Raw genomic sequence first — 19695 nt, 5'->3', positions numbered from 1 at the left:
ACTAAAATCTGTAACAAAAAAATCTCCAAATACTTGGGAAATAAACCATACAAGTCAGAATAATTCATAAATCAAGGGAAATTAGAAAATGTTTTTAACTGGTCAAAAATGAAGTAGAACATAGCAAAATATGTGGGATGCAGCTAAAGCAGTGCTTAGAAGGAAATGTACAACTTCACAGGCTTACATTAGAAAATAAAAATGTCTCAAATTAACAATCATAGCTGCCAATCTAAGAAACTAGAAAAATAAGAGCAAAATAAACCCAAAGCAAAGAAAGAAAGAAGATATAAGAGTAGAAGTAAATGAAATTGAAAAGGGAAAAAAACAGAGAAAATCAATGAAATGAAAAACGGTTTCTCTGAAAGAAAAGACCAATAAATTGATAAATCTCTTGTAAGACTGACAAACTAAGGGAGGAGATACAATATCAGAAATGAAGGAGAAAATATCACTACAGACCCCTAAGACATTAAAGGGAAAATAAGGGACTACTAGAAACAACGCTTCACACATAAATTCTACACCTTTGGAGCAAATTGATCCATTCTTCAAAAACAAAAACTCAAAACAGATCAAAGACAAAGAGATTATTTGAGTAACTTTGTATCTATTAAAGAAATTGATTTTGTAACTAAAAAAACTTATGAAATAAAAATCTCCAGACCCCCCCCAAAAAAACCAATTCACCATAAATTGTATGGGTTTATTTCTAGACTCTCAATTCTACTCCATTAATCTATATGTATATCCCTACACTAGTAGCAAAATGTCTTGATTACCATAGGTTTGTAGTTAAGTTCTGAGATCAGGAAATGGGAATCCTCCAACTTTATTATTTTTAAAGACTGGTTTTTGGCTATTCAAGGTATCTTGAATTTCCATGTGATTTTAAGATCAGCTTGTCAATTTCTGCAAAAACAGCCAGCTAACATTTTGATATGGATTGCCCTGAATTTGTTTGGAGAGTACTGCAATCTTAATAATAGTAAGTCTTCTAATTCATAAACACTGTATGTCTTCCATTTACTTAGGTTGCCTTTAGATTCTTTCAACAATCTTTTCTAGTTTTCAGAGTACAGGTATTGTTGCACTTCTTGACTTCAAAAATGCAGAATGACATTTTAAAAAGAGTAATCAGAAGTTTATTATATTTATTTTTTAACTTTTTTTATTGAAGCATAGTTGATTTACAATATTGTATTAGTTTCAGGTGTACAGAAAAGTGGTTCAGTTATATATCTACACACACACACACACACACACACACATATATATATATACACACACACACACGATTTTCATATTATTTTCCATTATAGGTTATTTTAAGACACTGAATATAGTTCCCTGTGTTATAAAGTAAACCCTTACTGCTTACCTATTTTATATACAGTAGTGTGCATCTGTTAATCCCAGACTCCTAATTTATCCCTCCCCACCCCTTTCCCCTTTGGTAACCATAAGTTTGTTTTCTATGCCTGTGAGTCTGTTTCTGTTTTGTAAATAAATTCATTTGTACTATTTTTTAGATTCCATATATAAATATTTGTCTTTCTCTGTCTGACATACCTCACTTAGTATGATATTCTCTAGGTCCATCCGTGTTGCTGCAAATGGCAATACTTCATTCTTTTTTATGGGTGAGTAATATTCCATTTTGTGTGTGTGTGTGTGTGTGTGTGTGTGTGTGTGTGTACACACACCCCACATCTTCTTTATCCATTCAACACTTAGGTTGCTTCTATGTCTTGGCTATTGTGAATAGTGCTACTATGAACACTGGGGTGCATGTATCTTTTCAAATTAGAGTTTTTATCTTTTCCAGATATACACCCAAACTATTTTTGTTTTTTTAAGGAACATCCATACTGTTCTCCATAGTGGCTGTACCAATTTACATTCCCATCAACAGTGCAGCAAGGTTCCCTTTTCTCCATACCCTCTCCAGCATTTATTATTTGTAGACTTTTTGATGATAGCCATTATAACCAGTGTGAGGTGATACCTTACTGTGGTTTTGATTTGCATTCCTCTAATAATTAGCAAAGTTGAGCGTCTTTTCATGTGCCTGTTGGACATCTGTATATCTCCTTTGTTGAAATGTCTACTTAGGTCTTCTATTTTTGTTTTGAGTTGGTTTTCTTTTTTTTTTTTTTTTTTTTTGGATACTGTATTTTATAAGCTGTTTGCATATTTTGGAAATTAAGCCCGCCGGTCACATCATTTACAAATATTTTCTCCCCTTCTGTAGGTTGTTTTTTGGTTTTGATGATGGTTTCCTTTGCTGCACAAAAGCTTTTAAGTTTGATTAGGTCTCATTTGTTTATTTTTGTTATTATTTCTTTTACTTTGGGAGACTGATCTAAGAAAATATTGCTACGATTTATGTCAGAGAATGTTTTGCCTGTGTTCTCTTCCAGGAATCTTATGGTGACATGTCTTATATTTACGTCTCTAACCCATTTTGAGTTTATTTTTGTGCATGGTGTAACGGTGTGTTCTAACTTCACTGATTTACATGCGGCTGTCCAGCTTTCCCAACACCACTGATTGAAGAGACTGTTTTCTCTCCATTGTATATTCTTGCCTCCTCTGTCAAAGATTGACTATAGGTGTGTGGGTTTATTTCTAGGCGCTCTATTCTGTTCCACTGATCTATATATCTATTTTTGTGCCAATACCATGCTATCTTGATTACCATAGCTACATAGTACTTTCTGAAGTCTGTGAGGGTTATGTCTCCAGCTTTGTTCTTTTGCCTCAAGATTGCTTTGGCAATTCTGTGTCTTTTATAGTTCCATACAAATTTGGGGATTATTTGTTCTAGTTCTGTGAAAAAATGTCATAGGTATTTTGATAGGGATTGCATTACATCTGTAGATTACTTTGGGTAGTATGGCCATTTTAACAATATTCATTCTTCCAATCCAAGAACATGGGATATCTTTCCATCTCTGTGAACTGTCTTCAATTTTCTTTATCAATGTTTTATAGATTTTAGCATATAGGTCTTTCACCTCCTTGGTCAGATATGTGCCTAGGTATTCTTGACGTGGTTTTAAATGAGATTTTTTTTAACTTTCTGTTTCTGATATTTCATTGTTAGTGTAAAGAAATGCAACAGATTTCTGTATATTAATCTTGTATCCTGTTACCTTGCTGATTTCATAAAATAGTTTGTTTTGTTTTGTTTTTGTTTTTGTTTTTTGCAGTACGCGGGCCTCTCACTGCTGTGGCCTCTCCCATCGCGGAGCACAGGCTCCGGACGCACAGGCTCAGCGGCCATGGTTCACGGGCCCAGCCACTCCGAGGCACGTGGGATCCTCCCAGACCGGGGCACGAACCCGCATCCCCTGCATCGGCAGGCGGACTCTCAACCACTGCGCCACCAGGGAAGCCCCATATATTAGTTTTTACGTGGAGTCTTTAGGGTTTGCTATATAGAGTATCGTGTTATCTGCATATAATGACAATTTTACCTCTTCCCTTCCAATTTGCATACTTTTTATTTCCTTTTCTTGTCTGATCGCTGTGGCTAGGACTTCCCATACTATGCTGAAAAGAAGTGGTGAGGGTGGGCATCCTTGTCTTCCTCCAGAATTTAGGAGGAAGGCTTTCAGCTTTTCACCATTGAGTATTATGTTGGCTGTGGGTTTGTCATAAACGGCTTTTATTATGTTGAGATATGTTCCCTCTATACTCACTTTGGTGAGAGTTTTTATCACGAATGGATGTTGAGTTTTATCAAATAATTTTTCTGCATCTATTGAGATAATCATGTGGTTTTTGTCTTTTGTTAATGTGGTGTATCACATTGATTGATTTGTGTATGCTGAACCATCCTTGTGACCCTGGGACGAATCCAACTTCATTGTGCTATACGATCTTTTTTATGTATTGTTGGATTCAAGTTGCTACTATCTTGCTGAGAAATTTTGCATCTACATTCATCAGACACTGGCCTGTAATTTTCTTTTTTGGTAGTTTCTTTGTCTGGTTTTGATATCAGGGTGATGGTGGCTTCACAGGATGATTCTGGGAGTGTTCCCTCATATTCAATCTTTCGGAAGAGTTTGAGAAAGATCGGTATAAGTCCTTCTTTGTATGTTTGGTAGAATTTCCCAGTGAAGCCATCTGGTCCTGGACTTCTGCTTGCAGGGAGGTTTTTAAAATTACATATTATATTTCACTTCCAGTATTCAGTCCATTCAAATTATCTATTTCTTCTTGATTCCGTTTTGGTAGGCTGTATGTTTCTAGAAAATTGTTCATTTCTTCCAGGTTGTCCAATTTGTTGGCATATAATTGGTCACAGTATTCTCTTATGGTTTTTTGTATTTCTGTAGTATTGGTTGTTATTTCTCTTCTTTCATTTCTTACTTTGTTTCTTTGGGTTCTCTCTCTTTTCTTGGTGACTCTAGCTAGATGCTTGTCAATTTTGTTTACCCTTTCAAAAAACCAGCTCGTGGTTTTACTGATCTTTTCTACTGCTTTTTGATCTCTATTTTATTTATTTCCTCTCTCATATTTCCTTCCTTCTACTGACTTTGGGTTGTTTCTTCTTTTTCTAATTCTTTTAGGTGGTAGGTTGGTTTGTTTGAGATTTTTCTTGTTTCTTGAGGAAGGTCTATATCACTATGAACTTCCTTCCTTGAACTATTTTTGCTGCATCCCATGGATTTTGTAATGTTCTGTTTTCATTGTCATTTGTCTCAAGGTATTTTCTGATTTTCTCTTTGGTTTCACTGTTGACCCATTGGTTTTTTAGTAGCATGTTGTTATTTTTTTTTATTTCAGTTAAACACGAATGCCCTGGGTCCTCTAATTTTTATCTACTACAAGGGGAAAAAATTGATCTAAATAAGCAAGAAACCCTAATAGCCATCCACTTTGCTAAAAGATCTTAAAAAATCAGAATCAAGCAATGCCAAATAATTTTAATCCCAACTTCAGTACTGGGCAATGCAACTACCTTATGCACATGCATGTGTGCACACACATACACAGTCACAAATGATGTCTTGCATTCCCTTATTAACTATATAAACAAAATAACCGCTATTCTCTTAGTCGCACGAACTTGAGGGAGCCTATCTTACTGTAATTTTCAATGTGATTAGAGATTCTTCGCTCTTACAGATTTATCTTTCAGTTACTTTTAATACAGGAACATTTTTCTTCACTGTAAAATAGGATATTTTCATTACTGTTTACAAACAATTAAATCCAGGCAGAAATTCAAATTCTAAATTAATTTAAGACTATCATTTAACTATTGTTTTATGGAAAATGAGCAAAGCATTCCATTTCAGCCAGAATTGCACATGCTGTATCTAATTACACATTTTTTAAATACAATATGTTGTATGAACTTAATGATGGTTACTACTCAGTATTTAAAGATATGATTCAATAAGGAAAACAAACTTTACTTTGAACTTATAGCTATTACTTGAAAACAGTTTTTCTGTATTATATAACTTTCATAAAGGCAGAACATGCCCTACAAACAATTACACTTAATTTTATAAAGCTCTGACTTATATCTGGTTGTTATAAATTTTAGGTGAAATTCAAAAACATTAACATATGATCAATAAAAGTATGAAACATAGATATCACTGACAAAATAATCCCATACTAACTACAAAAGGGACTGCTTAACAAATTCATGTGTATCATGATAGATATTCTGGCCTGAAAAACAATTTAAATGATATAAATCTATCAAAAGAAAGGCAAGAAATCATTATGACTCAGGCACTTTGAACAATGGTGGAGGCTGTACTCTGCACATGGGCATAGGGCCAAGAGAAGGCAAGTGGGGACTGAATCCAGTTTGTTCTCCACTCTCTAAACCCTGAACCCTAGCAGAGAGCAGCATCCACCTAAAATTGGGAGGAGAGCCTTTTTCTAACTTTGCAAGGGCTAGCTGTGACTTGGCTGTAACACATCCAAACAACTAGTTCTTAGAAAAATTAGGACAACTGAGATACTGAATATTGGTAGCATTCCTAAAATCATAACACCAAAATATCACTTCTCACTGTGAATTTATTTTGAATGTTTCAGGTAAAATCGTTAATATAGCAAAACATAAATAGGTTGAGGGGAGGGGAGAAATCATCTAAAATTCTAAAATGGTATCCTTCTAGCTCATTTAGATTTCTCTGATTAATAACTGGCTATATATTCAGATTAGAGACATTTTAAAGCTGAATGCTAAAAAATTAGAGGAGAGCTTAGGGGTATATTGTTAAGAACCCATTCCTAATAGAGAAATATACAACTTATTTTACACAACATATATAGTGTGAAAAATTATGTATTAACTAAATTTGGTGGAAACTAGAAGTAATTTTTTTAAGGTCACTATCACTCCTTTCATTTAATTGTACAGGGAGTTTGAAGATTTTTTTTAATTGTGTTTCCTTAAAGACACACAAATTATTAATCATGATAAATAATCCAATCTAGTGACTAAAAAGACATTATAACTGAAATTTTTATTAGAATGACCAGCCTATAAAATGTGTATTTTATTTCTAGATATACCAATGAACTGCCATGTGACTTTCAGTGACTCACATCTTCACTACCTCAAATCAGTTGTACAAAGTGGAGCAAGAATATAGCTGAAACTCTTGCAGGAAATTATGAGGATATAACCACAGGGCACCTTGGGCTCCTTAGAGATAAGCACTATATTATTAAAATTATTATTAAAAAGGATATTTTGTAAACTGCCCTTATTAAGACTAAATCCCATCCATACATGACCTTTCATTCCCAGATTAATTACACGTACATAAAGAGCAATGTTGTCTTCACATGGGACACACAGAAGAAATAAAGGACACATCAAGGCAAGGTGTGAACATGAGAATGAGATTCTAGTCCTCCACCACCAACTCACTTTCAATATTAGCACTCTGTCATTTTTAAAATGTAGATTCTTATACCTATCCCAGATCATAATGATTTCTGGGAAAAAAACCTTTGCCAATAATTACATCCTGTATAAAAATAAATTATCCTTACTAGAAACCATCTCCATTCTCTGTATTATTACAAATACTAAATACTTTAAAATCTTTTAACCTTGTATCACCTGAATCAAACCTGTATATAAATGCTGTTCTAGGTCTAACTTTATCTTTATTTATAAAGATAAATATGATTTGGCATATACCATTATATTCAGAATCAGAAGATTTCTAAATGAATGTGAAAAGAAGTATAGCAATATGGGTAGGCATGCAATACAATTAGGAACTGGCATATTTGGTATTAACATATAATATACACAAGCATAAAACGTATACACATTTTACGTGTTTTTATTTTTATGTGCTTTGATTTTACTCTGCATAAGTGGAATCACAAATAATGAATTTTTTGTTTCTAGCTTCTGTTGAGAAACATATTTGTGTTACCTGTGTAGTATGTAGCTGTAGTTCATCCATTTTTATTGCTATAAAATAAACAAATATAAATATATATATAAACATATATATGTTTTATATATATGTAAACATATCACAATTTTATTCAATCAACTGTTGATGAATATTGCATTGAGTCTGAAGCTACTAAAACACTGCTGCCACCAATATTAACAACATATCTCTTGGTACACAAGTTCATTCACTACTCTCAGGGGTATACTCATGGAAGGAAATTATTGGGTTACAGGGTAAACAAGTAACAAACTGTTTCCTAAAGTGGCTGTAGTAGCATACATTCCTACCAGCAGTGTTTACTGAGTTGCTATAACTTAACATCCTCTCCAAAACTTGTACTGTCAATCTACTTTTTAAATTCAGACACTCTAGTGTTTTACGGAGCCTCTGTAGTTTTAATCTATATTTCCCAGATTACTAATGAAGTTAAGCACCTTTTTCACATATTTCTTGAATACTTGTATTTCTTTTAGAAAGTGCCTTTAAGGGACTTCCCTGGTGGTCCAGTGGTTAAGACTCCACATTTCCACTGCAGAGGATGTGAGTTCAATCCCTCGTTGGGGAAGTTTCACATGCTGTGTGGTGCGGGCAAAAAAAAAAACAGAAAGTGCCTTTATATGTCTCTTACCCCTTTTTCTATTGGATTTTTTGTCTTTGTCACACTGATGTGCAGAAGTGCTTTGAATATTCTGATATGTACATTTTGTCTGTTACATGTGTTGCAAATATCATCTTCCACCCTGCCTTCCCTCTCTATTCTAATGGTGACTTTGCAAGAACAAAGTTTCTTAATTTTAAGATAATCAAACTTATCAATTGTGTTATTTATATCAGCACTTTTTTTTTCTTTTTAAGAATATTTTCCTGTCCAGAGATCATGAACATGTTCTCCTTACATTTAGCTTCTAAAGTTTTATAGTTCTGCCTTTCACGCTGAGATGTACAAATCAATCTTTAATTGATTTTTGCATATGGTATAGAGTATGAGTCACATTTTTGCTTTATCACCAATTGTTCCAACATCATTTTTTTTTTTTTTTTTTTGCTGTACGCGGGCCTCTCACTGCTGTGGCCTCTCCCGTTGCGGAGCACAGGCTCCGGACACACAGGCCCCGCAGCCATGGCTCGCGGGCCCAGCCGCTCCGCGGCATGTGGGATCCTCCGGGATCGGGGCACGAACCCGTGTCCCCTGCATCGGCAGGCGGACTCTCAACCACTGCGCCACCAGGGAGGCCCAACATCATTTATTGAATAATTCTTTTCCTACCACTCTGAAGTGCCAGTTTTGTCATAAAGCAAGTGCGCATGTACACACTGACTCTCTTTCAGACTCTTTATTTCTTTTGTTTATCCTTGTGGCATTATTTCATGAAAGTAATTTTTGTAGATTTATAGGCTTTGAGTAGAGAAAGTCTTCTGATTTGATATTCTTTTTCGTGACTAAGCTATCCTTGGGCAGACCATAAAATTTCTTTTAAAACACAAAACAGAAACAAACTAATAAAATTTTTTGATAATATCCATTGGGATTACAATGAATTGAGAATAATGCTCAAAATGGATTATAACCCTCAGAAAAACATAACCTTAATGGATGACCAAATTAACCCCACAATAAAAGCTGCTCTGGACCAATGCTGACAAAGCTTAAAAAAAAAAAAAAAAAAAAAAAAAAAAAAAAAGGCTCAAAAGGATTCAGCTGATACCAAGTAACTTAAATGTGTACAAAAACAAAGTTCAACACTATATAAAAAGTGCAAAAAAATCGCTATACCCAACAATGTCCAGCATTCAAACAATGAAAAGCAGGAAATGCGGCCCATAATAATAATAGGCAATCAATATAGAGAACCAGGAAAGATAAAGTTAATGGAATTAACAGATGAAGATATTAAAACAATGATTATAAATAAGTTTTATATGTTAGAAAAGGTAAAGAAAAATAAGAATATGATGAGGAGAAAAATGAAAGATAAAACTTCCAGAGATAAAAAATAATTATTAGAAATAAAAAACATACCGGATGGTATTAAGGACAGATAATATATTGAAAAAAAAAATCAGTGAACCTTGAGACATGACATTAACCATCCAAATAAAACAGAGAGGGAGAAAAGAATGAAAAAAAAAAACGGGGAGTTAAGTGCCGAGACAGACAATCTCAAATGTATAACTGAAATTCCCTCCCCTCCAAAATATCACCTGGGATAAGTGGGATATCTGAAAGAAATAGTGGTCAATATGTTTCTAAATTTGGTTTAAAAAAAAAAACTCAAAAAAACTAAACAGGATTTTCAGAGAAAACCATATGAAGGCACATTATAATCAAGTGACATCATAATCATAGTCACTAAAAAAGTTGTAAGACTGAAGAGCAGTCAAACAAAATAGAAGATTTACATATGAGGCAACAAAGTAAAAATAACAGCAGACTTTCTGTCAGAAACTATACAAGCTATTTCAGAAATGACTTCGCAACATATTACCAGAGATAGAGAGGGACAAGATAGAAGACCCAATTCATCAAGAATACATTTTTTTTTAAAAAAGATATGTATGCACCTATTAAAAGAGCTTCAAAATACATGAACCAGTAAGTGAAAGGAGAAACAGATAAATCCGCAATTAAAGTTGACTCTTCTCTCAGCAATTACTGTAAGCAAATAGAAAATCAGAAGGGATAAATCTTGAAGAACACTATCAATCAATCTGACCTAATATTTTTAGAAAGCTCCACTAAACAGCATACAATTCTTCTTAAGTGCACACAAAACATTCATTTATACAGAAAACATTCTGCACTCTACAATAAACCCACAAAGCAAAATATGTTCTTGGACCACAAAAGAATTAAATTAAAAACCTATTAGGGAAAAATATCTGGAAAATGTAGGAAATATTTGGAAATTATATCGGTCCAAAAAAAATCACAAAGGAGCTTAAAAATTAACTCCATGTAAACAAATACACGTAAAGAAACTTTGCAGAATGCAGATGGAGAAAAGTTTTAAATATTAAATGCTCCTTTAGAAAAACTAGGAAGGTCTCAAATACTAGAATGAAAGAGAGGGTATCACTACAGATCCTTCAAACATTAAAAGAATAAAGAAATATAACATGAAACTTCATGCGAATACATTAGACAACTTACATAAAATAGACAAATTCCTTAGAAGACACAGAAAACTAAAGCTTATCCAAAAAGAATTATTACAAATCTGAATAGCCCAATATCAATCCAATAAATTGAATTCATAGTTTAAAACCTTCCCACAAAGAAACTCCAAGGCCAGTGGTCTTCGCTGGTGAATTCTACCAAACACTTAAAGAAGAAATAACACCAACTGTATGAAAACTTTTCCAGAAGAGGAAATCTTTCCAACTCACCCTGTTATCCTGATACAAAAACCAAAGACATTATTAAAAAACTACATACCAATGTCTAGAACACAGATGAAAAAAATCTCTAACACAAATCTGAACTTACACAATAATTTAACTCAAAATTACCTTTATTTCAAGATACCAGAAAACATTTACATATTTGCAATTTTTGTCTATTATCTGTATCTGTAACAACTTTCTTCAAGGCTTCAACATCGGAATTATTTTATGCCTTTGTATCACAGACCTAAAGAGATTGAAAGTGAGATAATTCTTGGGATAGCTCACCAAAATAAATGGCTTCTTAATATAAAAAATTTAACCCAGCAATATATAAAAAGTATTAACACATCATGACCAATTGGGGATTATCTCAGAAATGCATGATTTATTCAGTATTCAAAAATCAATCAATCAACTACATTAACAGACAAAAGGAAAAAAAACGTGATCATCTCAAGATGCAGAAAAAGCATCTGATAAAAATTCATTTGATAAAAATACTCACTGATAAGAAAAAAAATACTCTCAGCAAACTATGAATATAAGGGAATTTCTTCTATCTGATAAAGGATATCTATAAAAAACCTACAGCCTACATTAAGTATGATGGTAATCATACTTAATGATAAAAGCCTAGATGGTTTTGACCTAAGATCAACAGTATGGCAACAGAGATTTCCCTGGTGGTGCAGTGGTTAAGAATCCACCTGCCAATGCAGGGGACACGGGTTTTAGCCCTGCTCCGGGAAGATCCCACATGCCACGGAGCAACTAAGCCTGTGCACCACAACTACTGAGCCTGCACTCTAGAGCCCGTGAGCCACAACTACTGAAGCCCGCATGCCTAGAGCCCATGCTCTGCAACAAAGAGAAGCCACCGCAATGAGAAGCCCGTGCACCACAACAAAGCCCATGTGCAGCAACGAAGACCCAACACAGCCATAAATAAATAGATAGGTAAATAAATAAATAAATAAATAAGAGTAAGGCAACAGTGTGAGCCCACCACTTCTATTCAACACTGCACCAGGACTACTAGGCAGTGCAATAAAGCAAGCAAAAGAAATAAAAGGTACAAAAATTGAAAAGGTAGAGGTAAAATAGTCTTTACTCACAGACAAGATGATGGTCTACACAGAACATTTGAAGGAATACACAAAACTGCCACCAGAACTAGTGAGTTTAGCAGAATCATAAATTACAAAGGTTTATGTAAAAATCTATTATATTTCTATATACGAACAACAAACAATCGGGAACTGATTTTAAGACGCCATTTACAACAACGTAAAAATAGAAAACAGAGATCAATTCAACAAAATACATGTAATACCTTTACACTGAAAATGACAAAATACTGCCGAGAAACTAAAGACAGCTTAAATGGAGAAAGATACCAAATTCACACATCAGAAGACTCAACATCCTTAAGAGATTAATTCTCTCCCTATTAGCCTCTATGATAAAAGCATTCATAATCAAAATCCCACTGAGGCTTTTCTGTAGAAAATGACAGGCTAATTCTAAAATACATAGAAATGGAAAGGACTTAGAATAGAAAAACAGCTTTGAAACAGAAGAGCAAACTTGGAGGATTTACACTACCTGATTTTTTTTTTTTTTTTTTTTTTTTTTTTTTTTGCGGTACGCGGGCCTCTCACTGTTGTGGCCTCTCCCGTTGCGGAGCACAGGCTCTGTACATGCAGGCTCAGCGGGCATGGCTCACGGGCCCAGCCACTGCGCGGCATGTGGGATCTTCCCAGACAGGGGCACAAACCCATGTCCCCTGCATCGGCAGGAGGACTCTCAACCACTGCGCCACCAGGGAAGCCCCACTACCTGATTTTAATATACAGCTATGGTAATCAAGACAGTACAGTATTGTCATAAGGATAGATACATAAATCAATAGAACATAATAGAATCCTGAAATAGACCCCCATATAATGTCAACTGATCTGCAGCAAAGGTGCCAAGGTAGTAATTCAGTAGGGGAAAATATAACCTTTTCAAAAATGCTTCTTGAACAATTTGATTTTCATATGCAAAGAAATAAATCTCATCCCTTACCTAATACCATATATAAAAATTAACTCAAAGGGGACCAAACACTTAAAATATAAGAGCCCAAAGCAGTTTCAAGACATGAAGGAAAAGAAAAGAGGTAGAAAAAATTTTGCCCAATGTCTGTGCCAACTCCTCCAATTTCTACTCAGAATTAGGGCAGAATTATAGGGAAAACAAATCTGAGGTTCTTCAGTCAATATTTGAAACTACTCAAAAGGAAAGAGTGTTTCCCATCTAAGTACTCAGAGTAACTCCAAAACAAGTAGCACTTAACTCAATCACAGCCCTCAGAACCACGCAAAGCCTGCCATAAAGAATAAGACACTGTTTACATCTTCAGAACTTAGTGAAAAAAGTATCATAGAGGATACCTTAAAGCTTAAACATAACCCAAATATAACAACTGAAGTTATGCTCACAGCCATCACGGAGGTTCACAGAAGGTACAGAATTATAGGGAAATTATAGGGGAAATTCTCTGGAATGAGAATGTCTAAATTCCTATAGTGCTTTAATTCAAATCACTCAGTGTTGAGCAGTTACTGAACTATATATATATATATATATATATATATATATATATATATATATATATGTGAGAAATGTAAAAAAGATGAGAAAAGAAAAAAAAACAAATAAACATTGAAAGATATACAGAAGACTAACCAAGGTTTACATTTTAAAATGTGAACTAAACTGCATTATTCCCATCCTTCCTGTACATATACAATTTTTCGACTGAAGGATACTTTTCAATTGGAAAAACAATACCTTTTCCCCTAGTTCCCCAAACTGAATGATATCATAAAATGGGCTGTTCTGCAGTCAAGGTTTAAGAAGAAAAATATATGGGAATAAGAAACTGACATTGGAATAAAGTATTTTAACAAAAACTCATTTTGTAAGCTCATAAAATATCTTTCTACCATTTAATTATTCAAGAAAAAATTTAAACATTAAACAGCAAAAGTATTCTTAAAACAAGAATAACAACAAGGGCAAATATTGTAAGTAGCTTTCCCAAGTTTTTACTGACATAACCATCAGGCTTGATCAACTGTATCTAACATTCAGAATGTTAACATACTATATATAGCACACCAAAAACTATCCCCTAACATTTTCTGAAATTACATTATTTTAAAATATCCTAGTATTAATATAATTCTTTTCCATTTTGAATAGAAGGTAGAATTCAAGTGAAGTTTCACTTATGAAAGCTTTTTGAGGAGAACTACACATCTTACTAGCATATTGGATCCATTAACCTAGGCCAATGTAAGTTTTAAATCAAAATTCCCTACTCCAGAGCTTTGCAAATGTGGGCCTACGACTTAAGGCAAAAAATTCCAAGTCACAAAAGAAGTCTTCATTTTAAAAAGATTTCTTAAATTTGCTTAATTTTTTTCTTCAACCCTTCCACCTTTCAAGAAATATGGCTAGATTTGTCCACTTTGTCTTTCATTTGAAAATCTCTCCTCATAATATGTAACTCATGTCCTCAAACCCCCTCTTCCTCCAACTTACTGTCACAGTAAATATGAACTTTAGATTTTTTTTTCTTATTTTCAAATACATGTAATGGACATGGAAAATGGAAATGGAAAAGATGTAAATGTATGGGATTATCTCAGCAGTGCCACTATATGAGAAACTGTCACTATACCACATTATGTATATTTTGTGTGTGTGTGTGTGTATATACACATACATATATATGTATATTCAACAGGATTTTATGAATTTCCTTAATTAATCTACCTTAATCCCCAAAATAAACTCCAAAGTGACTGCTATTCAAGCTCACAAGACAGTCTTATTAAAAAAAAAAAAAATTGCCATTGTGTTTACTTCATAACATAGAAAAAAGGAAAAATGTCTTACTAGAAATGATGTATCAGCAAAAAGTGCACTCAGATGTGATCCTTGCAGAGAATTCTTCTTTGTTACTTTTTCACAAAATCCAATTCCTTAATAAAGAAAAAAATATTAGATGGGTTAGTAATTATTCTTAACTCTATAACAAAATTAAATATAATTTCATTACTACAAATTTCAACAATCAACAGATAGTTCCACTAATACTGAATAATAGAAAAATAAATTTTTTAAAATTTGGCTAATAAAAACACAATGTTAGCCAATTGGGCATTGCTAATGTCACTAATCCATTTTTTTCAGGAAGTATTACTTAAACGTTCAGTAATACTCTATCCACACCAAGATTCACAAATTGGTGTCCTAGGTCCCACTTCCTATCATATCACATGATATACTTTATATTTAACTGGTATACACAGCCTACTGAATTTATGTTTTGATAAAACAGTTACATTCTGAAAATGTTCACTGTATTATGTTCTCATTTAGAAAAAAAACTCAATGGGTCAGTGACTTGCATTGCCATAAAATGTGTATATATTCAAATGCTATGTGTATACTTATAGCTTCCACTCTTTTAAAGGGAACAATGAAATGAAAATGAACATAAAAATGCCAAAAACAAATATAAAACAGACTAATGTCAATAATTCACATTAATAAAGGAACACTAATAAATGCTAACCAATGGAGTAGTGCATAAAGAATAATCCAGTCCTGCTACACTTTTGCTTGGAAATAGTAGCAAGAGACACTTAGGTAGAAAGAGAAAGATGGTAAAAGCCTCTCCTCACCCTGACTGGCCAGGATCAATTTATGATGCTAATCTAATAATTTAGAATTGCATGATTGGGTAATTACGACAATCCCCAAGTAAATCTGCTTCATCAAATGAAAACGGTAATTTCTCCACACAAACACCAGTCTTTTGAATCTTGTTCAGCAATACTAATTATTGTGATACTACAATTTTGTTTCTATTTGAAATGTACACCCCCTCTAGAGGCAGGAGGGGGGGAGCCACAGTCTGCCAAATATTCTTTTTATATTAACGAATTAAGCATTAAAAGCTTGAACTTTAAAACACACATACACACACATAAATAAGCCTCTCTTTTTTTGGCCAAGGTTAAAAGGAGCTTGCTTTAAAAAGCCAATTTCAGCTTGTAGTCTAATTGTACCAAAATACAGAAGAGAGCAATCTCCTCAAATACCAATACATTACCACTTTCTAAAATCCAATAATTCAAAGTGAAACTATTTTTCATGTGTTCTCATTCTAAACAAAACTATTTTTAAATGTATTTTGACACCAGCTTTGTGTCAGTGCCATGGTAGGAATTAAAGTTTGGCAATTTGACCCATGGTAAATAACAGATTAAATAAAAATTTGATAATTACACACGTGGTACACATTCTTAAATCAAAAAATATTAATTCCTCGATTCTATAAATTAACTGTTATTGACAAGTTTGTTTTGTACACAGTTCTCAAATAGTTTCTAAAAGGCAATATTCTAAAAACCAAGTTTTTATAGCTCGTTTATAACAATCTATAAAGAAATACACTCTCACCTTCAAAAAATAAAACCAAAACTAAAATGTTAGTGCTACAGCCAGTTATCATTAAATTTCACATACTGAACATCCAAAATCCCATTACTCTGTCCAGGTAAGAGCTAGACAACCTGTACCTCTAACAGCTATCTTTCCCAAACCTGGTCCCAACCAATTTCCTAGCTCCCTCTACTTCTAATTAACCTACACTGTTGATAACCTGGACTACAAGCCATTGCCCAAACTGTCAAACCCTGTAATTTTGTTCAAGATTTTACCTCTGCCTGGAAACAACCTTCCTTATCTGGATCAAATGTCCAGTTCAACTGACACCTTCTGTGAGGCCATCCTCAGGTATCCTTTACCACCACCATCACCATCACTTACATGGGGCAAAATAACTATAGTTAGTTTTGTAGGTATGAGTCTCTTCTATTATACGACATGCTTTTTAAGAGAAGGAACTTTTTTGTACTTTTTTCATTTCTATATCCGGAAGCCGGAAACTGTGTGAGAAAGTAATAGAGAGGATACAGTTCAAGAAGACAAAGTGCACCTGAAATCTGCACAGAGGATTCTACAGCAGCTCCGTCCAAAATAAACATAACATGAGCCCAAAATGTAATCTAAAATTTTCTAATAATCACATTTTAAAAGTAAAATAGGGTTTCCCTGGTGGCACAGTGGTTAAGAATCCGCCTGCCAATCCAGGGGACACAGGTTTGATCCCTGGCCCAGGAAGATCCCACATGCCTCGGAGCAACTAAGCTTGTGCGTCACAACTACGGCGCTCTAGAGCCCGTGCTCTGCAACAGGAGAAGCCAGGACAATGAGAAGCCCGCGCACCATAACAAAGAGTAGCCCCCACCTGCCTCAACGAGAGAAAGCCCATGCACAGAAATGAAGACCCAACACAGCCAAAAATAAAAAATAAGTAAATTAAAAAAAAGTAAAATGAAGCAGGTGAAACTAATTTTAATATAATTCCTTTAACCGGAATGCTCAAAATGTTATCATTTCAGAATACAATTGATTTAAAAAATAGATATTTTACATCTTTTTTCCATAACTTCCTGAAATTCAGTATGTTTTATACTTACAGAATATTTAAATTTGAACTAGCCACAATTCAAGCTCTCAAAAGCCACATGTAGCTAACTGCTATCATACTTGACAACACAGTTTTTTGCTGAAAATAAAGCTGCATCATTAGTAAAGTGAAACTCTACAAGGCCAGGCAAAGAACAATGACTAGGAAGCAGTAGGCTCAAAAGTTACCAGAGGTTTCTTAAGATTTGGACATGTTCAAATTCCAACTAGAGGAGAGAAAAATCTCATTGAAACCTGGCGCAATGAGTAGATGCTGAAGCAGAATCACCTCCTTAGTAATAGTGCTAAACTACTACTACTTTTTCATAAGAAATGGAATACACTGCCAAAACACAATTTAAGCCTGTTGAGAAGAAACCAACAAAATCCAGACAACAGCATGATGAACATCCAAGAGTCAATCAAAACTTACTCAACATAAGAAACTGGAAAAATGTGTAACCTATACCAGGGGAAAAAAATCTGACAAAAGAAACAGATCCAGAAACAAGATGATGATATCTTTAAAGACATAAGCTTTAAAATTTTATAAATATATTAAAGGATTTAATGAAAAACAGAAAAAAAGACAATTATTTTGAAAAGAATCAAATGAATTTCTAAAGATGAAAAATACAGTATCTCAAATAAAAAACAACTAGATAGACTTGGCAACAGATTCGACAGTGCAGGAAAAAAAGATCCCTAAATTGATGATGTGAAAATAGAAAGCAGAAAAAGAAACAAAGAACAGAGCATCAAGGACCTGTGAGAATATCAAGGGCAGTCTAAAAATGGTGTAATTGTAGTCCCAGAAGGATAGAGAGATAGAAAAAAATATCTGAAGAAACAAAGGCCAAAGAATTTCCATATCTGAGGAAAACTGAACCCATATATTCAAGAAACTCAATGAACAAAAAACAGGTTAAGCATACAGAAACTGTACCAAGGCACATAATTAACAATCAAACTGCTGAAATCCAGTAATACAAAGAAAATCTTAAAAGCAACCAAAGTGAGGGGAAGACACATTACATATAGAGGAACAAAGGTAAGAATTACCACAGACTCCTGGCAGAAAGTAATGCGAACAAGTTTAAGCAAAGGAATAACGCCTTTAAAGTGCTAAGAAGAAAAAAAAAAAAAAACCTATAAACTGAAATCTACATAAAGCAAAAATATCCTTCACAGATGGAGAAATAAAAACATTTTCAGACAAACAAAAGCTGAGAATCTGTCAACAGAATGAACCCTAATGTAAACCATGGACTTAGTTAATAATAATGCATCAATATCAACTCTAACAAATGTACCATACCAATGCAATATGTTAATAATAGGGAAGGGGGAGAGACGAGAGTGAGAATGAGGGTATATAGGAACTCTGTACTTCCCGTTCAGTTTTTCTGTAAACCTAAAACTGCTCTGAGAAACAACAGATAGAAACCTATTTCTACACAAAGGAAGACCAACAGAAATATAAGTATGTGAGTTTACCTTTTATTTTCTTACTTTTACTTTTTAAAGAGATAATGGTTTTTAAAGCAAACGTAGCAATAATGTATAAAAATAAAAACATGCAGCATACAATGGATGACAAAAATAGCACAAAGAATGAGGGGGAGACAATTTTATTTCCAAATTGGAAGCAACCAAAATGTCCATGAAAGGGGAATGGAGAAATTGTGGTATAAACATATAAAAGAACACTAGGCAACAGTAAACTGGAACAAAATACTGATAGACACAAACATGGATGAATTGCAAAAACATTTTGGTGAGGGAAAAAATCCAGACATTAAAGAGCACATACTGTATGATTCCATTTAGGAATAAATTTGCAAAACTTTGAGCAACCACCAAATACATACAAAGATCACACATTACGAAAGCAGATACTCAACACAGAGAGGCTATACATACGCAGTTAAAAGATTTTTCTGACTTTACAAAGTTATGATCAAGAACAATCATCATCTTCTGAGTTTTAGTTTCCTCATCTGTAAAACAGTGTAGTAATAGTTTGTATACGTCATAAATTTAGTTGTTAAATTAATTAAATAGTTGTTATTAAATAAGCATATATGCTACGCTATTACTTCGCATAGTGCCGGTATGAGCTCAATAAGTGCTAGCTTCGTAAAGAAATAACCCAGAAAAGGGGGCAAATGGAACAAATGGAGACTGCCACTGGAAGTCAATTGGTTAGCAACGTTCTTATTAAAGAGTCATCACTGTTGAAGAAATC

The 19695-nt window shown here is 33.8% G+C and overlaps 1 protein-coding gene across 5 annotated transcripts in view; it reads right to left on the bottom strand.

Moving 5' to 3' along the window:
- MEF2A (myocyte enhancer factor 2A) overlaps nt 1-19695 on the bottom strand; it is a 172112-nt gene that overhangs the window by 133512 nt on the left and 18905 nt on the right. For all 5 annotated transcript variants that reach the window (XM_060096904.1, XM_060096908.1, XM_060096906.1 and 2 more), the window contains exon 2: nt 14805-14890. The gene's annotated coding sequence lies outside the window, so the exon portion shown is untranslated. The remainder of the gene's footprint in view (nt 1-14804; nt 14891-19695) is intronic.

The sequence above is a fragment of the Mesoplodon densirostris genome, chromosome 4 (genome assembly GCF_025265405.1).
Source record: "Mesoplodon densirostris isolate mMesDen1 chromosome 4, mMesDen1 primary haplotype, whole genome shotgun sequence".
Taxonomy (NCBI): Eukaryota; Metazoa; Chordata; class Mammalia; order Artiodactyla; family Ziphiidae; genus Mesoplodon; species Mesoplodon densirostris.
Note: the sequence above shows the minus strand (reverse complement) of the source record. Positions and strands in the feature narration are given on the sequence as shown.